Below are 5756 nucleotides of genomic sequence, written 5' to 3' on the forward strand. Positions count from 1 at the left end.
CGGGCTGAGCGGCAGGGTGCAGGGGGCGGATGTGCTGTGCAGAGGGGCACGCACAAGGACAGGCAGGCTAGTCTTCCACCCCCAGTGGCTGAACGTGTGTGATGCACTTCATTTGCCCCCGGAAGGAGACACCCTTCGGTGACAACCCGAAATGATGGCGCTGTGACATGTGGCACGGCAGAAACCCTTTCCAGCAGCAGGGAGGGGGACATGCCTAGGGGTTTTAGGGAGCTTGGCTAAAGTGGGAGTGAGAGGAAACCAGAAATGGATGGCTGTGACAGTAACCCGGGATTCCCTGCCACTTATCACAAGCTGTGTGGCCCCAGACAAATGCCTCGCCTCTCAGTCCTTAACTTTATTACCTGTGAAAACAGAGTCCACAATCTCCAGCTCAGAGAAGGCATGCTGCCTAGATCAAGTAGCGGAAGGCAAGTGGAGAGCAACCAGCAGATCAGCTACCACCAAGGACACCGCCGGCGGGAAGAGGCGGGCAAGCAGGACAGCGGGCTTCCGGCGAGCGACCAAGCGCACTCATTGTGCTGCGTCTCCCGGTGCGGCAGATCGCGCCCTGCTCCCCGCTCGGGCACGCGGCGAGGCCCACGGCGTTGCCGACTGACACAGCCTCGCAGCTACCGCCACTGCACAGCCGGTTCTGAAGTTCAGTGCCGCACCACAGTGGGGTCCAAAGGCGCCAGAGGATCCCCGAGACTCTCCCAGGAGTCCCATGAGGCAGCCAGACTTCCTACACACAGTCAGCCCAAGTGACAGAACACGCCAGGCCGAATGCCCGAGCAGTTGCCTGCTGTTCGGGTGTCTATGCAAAAATGCGCCATGCCTTCTCTGCTGACCCAGCAGGAAGCTGGCTGATACCGAGATTTCTAACAGTGGACACCACCACCCTGCTCATGACATTTTTTGCTTCAAAAATGTTATCAGTCGGGTAGGCGCCATGGTACAGTTGTAATGTGCTGCTCAAGAGAAGCTAGACTCTGCATGGTGACCCATGGTTCGAATCCCTGGCCTAGTCAGCCTAAGACACACTGGGCACAAATGTGAGTCCCCCTGATTTGAAGGGGATCGTGGCCTGACAGACCCTGTGGAGGGTGCCCCCCCTTTCTCTCTCACTGTGCATGCACACGCTCTGTCATGAATAAACACAAAAATGCTTTTCAATGTTATCAGCCATAAAGATATTACTTATAGCAAGACATAACGGGGTCTTTCTTATCTTTAATTCTTTACATTTAATTTTATTTATCTTTTTTTTATTTTTAACTTGCTATAAGGTACATGCACTCACCAGAGACAGACAGAGAGAGAAGGAAAGTGAGAAAGCAAGCTGCCAGGTCTGGGACTCAAACTGTAGTCAGCTGTGTGGGAGTCCAATACCTTAACTACCATGCCACCTGCTGGCCCCTAACTTTAATATGTTAATGAATACTTTTAAATTTCTCAGTTCTCATTTCTTTTTCCTTTTTTTTTTTTGGAGAGGTTTTTGCTATAGGGTGCATGCACTCACCAGGAAGACAGAGAGAGACAGAGAGACACAAAGCGAGAAATCACGCCCCCCCGGGGGAGGGGGAGCCACGCCGCAATCCCTTCTCCTCCATTCTCCTCTCGGGATCTTGGGCACGCACGCACACGCGCCCGGTGTGAGTTTTAAGCCACTGGGTCTGGGACGCAAACCGCGGTCGACTACATGGGAGTCCAGCGACATAGCCATTACACTAACTACTGGTCCTTCCGTTCTAATTTCTAAGTCTGTAAAAAGTCCACATAAACAAAAGCCCTTTGGGGTCTTCAGTAATTCTAACACTGAAAGAAGATCCTGGGATAAAAGCTTTGAAAAGGTAGGCCAGCAGATGGTATAACGGTTACATCACTGAACTCTCACGTAGCCGACCATGGTTTGAGTCCCAGACCCAGCAACTTAAAACGGATATTCAAGGAATGAAAGGAACATGCCTGGACTACACAAGGTCAAAGCTTGGTCAGGCACCTCACCCTGCCTTCTGCTCTCCAATTCTGTTAATAGGGAGGGAAAAAGAGGGGTCTCCTTTAACAGTGAAACAATTTCCAGATTTTATGTCATACTAAATTTCTGTCTAAGACTCACCCAGGAAAATATCCTTAAAAACCCATTGAATATCTTTTTCAGAAGAGGCAGAGAGTGAAGAGTCAGGAAGGGGAGGTGGAAACACTCCCTGGGCTTTGGCTTGACCTTGGACACGCTCATGTAGCGCTACAGGACACCTTGCGGGAGGGGACGCAGGTGGCATGCCGACAGCGGCTGGCCTCAGAAAGCAGTCTGCTATGGGGAGCTTCCCCAAGCTCAGGACACGGCTGTTCATATTTTTCTTAACGTGGTTGCCAAAATTCCAACCTACTCCAAATCCTATTAGCTCAAATCTCACACAAACAGAATCTAGGTTGAGTTCTTACTGAAAACCAGCTCGGCTCTCGAATGCCCAGGGTAGGATTTCCACCCCCGCTAAATTGACCCAAGGACTCCGTCTCTGTCCACTGTCACGTACGCAGAGAGAGAGACACGCATGTGTGTGGCGCGACACTCGCCGATCATCTCCGACCAATCATGTCTTAGTTTAAGATTCTTCTATCTGATAGGTCACAGGTGCAACACAGACCGAGCCCGACGCCAGACCTCGCTGCAAACAGGACCCCAGCAAGCACCCACAAGTGCTCACATGCAGTCTAACTTTACACTGTCTTCTGGAAGCCGACAATGACTACGATGACGATTTCTTACCAAATAGGGTGAGAGCACTCACATCAACCATGCTGTCTTTTGAGATCTAGGTGCCTAAAAACTGTCTGGGACATTAACTGCTAAAGCAGGAGTCTTAAATACTCATTTTCCTTTTCTACACATTTTTACAACTAAAAAGAAAAGCAGCTACAGACAGTTTACTGGTCAAAAAAAGGGGGGTCAGGTCGAACCTCAAAAGCAGTCTTGCATCCCACCTTCAAAGGAGATGAATGTCAAAAAATACTAAGAACCACTGCTATGAAGAGGAGTATAAAAATAAGCTAACAGATTAAGACAACATAAAGTCTAATTTATTGCTTTTTATTTCCTTAGATAAAGTACTTTAATGTAAAGGTGTCATTAAATTGTGAAGGACAGAAAAATATGAGTCCAAATTTAACCAAAAACAATAGCAACAACAAACTTCTGCTTTTGGGTAAATCTCATTTCCCAGTCAACCTGACAATGAAAGTAGTGTGGGTCAGCCTGTGGGATAGTGGTTAAGGTAGCTGGAACCCACACGGCCAACTATGTGGTTCGAGTCCTAGACTCAGCAGCTTGAAGAACACACCAGGCCTGAAACACATAACATGCCAGGCACGTATGCACACATATCCAAAATCCTGACAGGAGAATAGGGGACTGCAGCACAGCCATCCCCCGAATGCTGCTTCCTCCCCCCCACTCTCGTGAGTGCACGCACCCTACAGCAAACTTAAAATTTAAAAAGCAGCTGCATTTGGAAAGAATTTCTTGGTCAGCCTCTTGCCACAGAGCCTGGAGTCTGCTGACTGCCTGTCGCACCCTGACATGAGCAGGCTAAATAAGCAAGGGCGTCCTGGGGGTCAGCAGATGGCATAGTGGTTATGTCACTGGACTCCCACATGGCTGACCCTACCTTCAAGTCCCAGATCCGGTGGCTTGAAAACCACACTGGGTGCACGTGTGCGTGCGTGCCCAGGATCCCGAGAGGAGAATGGAGGAGAAGGGATTGCAGCGTGGCCATCCCCCCAGGGGGGTGATTTCTCGCTTTCTGTCTTAGTATCTCTGTCTCCCTCTCTCTCTCCCCCAGTGAGCGTACATACCCTAAGGCAGAAACCTCTAAAAAAGTAAAAGAAAGGGTGTCCTGAAGACCTGGGGTGCTAGTCCTCCACCTGGTGCCTGCTCCCACATCCTAGAGATGAGAAGTTCCTTCCAGAGACGCAGGCTCAGGGCGGCTGAGATGCTCACTGCATGTCATTGGCCAGTGGCAGGAGGTGGGCCCAGGATCTGCATTCCCCAAGCCCTGGAGGTGCTCACCAACCCAGCTCAGACGCCATTCGCCACTGCGCTCGTCAGCCAAGGTCACATAGAGACCAGCTCAGGAAACATGCTGGTCCACTCGTTCCCAGTTGAGGGCTGAGAGGCCTAGGACTCGGTTCCTGGGCGGGTCCCACAGAAGAGCCCATCTGGGCCAAACCCCGCCCTTGATCCCAGGCCTCAGGGCAGCACTGATCCACCGGGTTCCGAGGAGGGTCCCCTGGAGCCCCAGCACACACAGTACTGCACTTCCACCCAGAGGCCAGCCTCGGTCAAGGGTGTGTAGGCTTCGGGCATGAGAAGCGCATCGTCCACGGGACCAAATTCAGCCCCTGAACAGAGAACCAGCTGGAACCCCAGGCCCCTACCCCACCCATACACAGGAGAGTGGAGACCAACGGGAGGACAGGAGACGTTTCGCTAAAACCTACAGGGGGATGAGATCGCGGAAGAGCACCGCAGCTACAGCTCCCTTTCACGGCAGCACCCATTCTTGCTTTACTGTGAGAGAAGGTGACAGGGCCTGCCTGCATCTTGGGTACAACACAAGTCACTCTCCCTCGCCCGTGAGCTGGACCCTGCCACCAGCACCGTTTCCTACTACAGGAAACGGTAGCCGTGAGCCACTAAGGGCAACAGTGGGTGCAGTCTCAGTAGCATGGCCCGTATACGAAGCGCAGTGCTGGAAGCCACGTGGCCAGCAGTGAGTTTGGATCCCGGGTCAGGCTCATGAGAAATGCGTTAAATGCACGTGCACGCTCAGGGTCCTGACACGCTGGAGGACTGGGGGAAGGAGCTCACAGAGTGAGGAGCCCCATCTGGAGGCCTCCCCTATGCTGGTGTGGGTATGCATGTGCCATTGTGAGGTTAAAAAAGCTGAATGATGCAAAGGTGAGCATAAATAGCACCTGGTGAACACGGAGAGCCTAGGGCATGCTGAAACACGAGCTGTAAGTGCACGCACACTGATCGAGCGATTCGAGCGGCTACTTGGCCCCATGTAGACAAAGCCCAGACAGCCAGACTCGAACCGCGGTAACACACTGAACTTTGGGGAGCTAGTATACTCGTGAATGGGGAGGGGCTTCTCCAAAGTCCTGACAGCTGCCAATCGTGGGAGACAGACCCAGCCACCAGAACAACCTGCAGCCACAGCGGGCGCATGGAAACCAGGAGCTGTGGACAGGATGACCCGTGGAACGCGGGCGCTGAGAAGCATGCAAGTCGCGCTGCTTCATGTGTCCTAGCTGGAAAAGGGCCTCCAGACCCACCCCTACTGCAAAAGAAAGACCAGGCTTTCCTGGCTAGAAATCAAAGGCAGAGATAAAAGTAGGAGGCCCACCTCCCTCCTCAGCTTCCTGTGGGCCTCCCCAGCCTCCACCTGAGGGTGCTGTCCTGCTCAGAGGGGTGAAGACAGCAAGCACCTACACCGAGAAGGGTGGGGCGTGGTATGGTGTGGTGAGAGTCACAACTTTGCCTCGCTCCTCCCCCTTCTCCACCCCCTCCCACTTCTGCACCAGGAATTGGGGGAGGCCTGGAGAGCAGCTGTGTCCCCTCTGCTGGGCAAGAAAACACTCCAGGCAGAGCTGCTCTAAGTAATCACCCAGAACACCCTGAGGCCACAGCAGCTGGCAGGCGCCTCCTCACTGGCCCTCCCCAGAAGCTGTGCTCCTGCAGCCCTGGAACTCAG

The 5756-nt window shown here is 52.8% G+C and overlaps 1 protein-coding gene across 1 annotated transcript in view; it reads right to left on the reverse strand.

The window, feature by feature from the left end:
• WWC3 (WWC family member 3) overlaps positions 1-5756 on the reverse strand; it is a gene marked incomplete at its 5' end in the record, with an annotated part of 33015 nt that overhangs the window by 27002 nt on the left and 257 nt on the right.

The sequence above is a fragment of the Tupaia chinensis genome, unplaced genomic scaffold, assembly GCF_000334495.1.
Source record: "Tupaia chinensis unplaced genomic scaffold, TupChi_1.0 Scaffold143792_2, whole genome shotgun sequence".
NCBI lineage: Eukaryota > Metazoa > Chordata > Mammalia > Scandentia > Tupaiidae > Tupaia > Tupaia belangeri.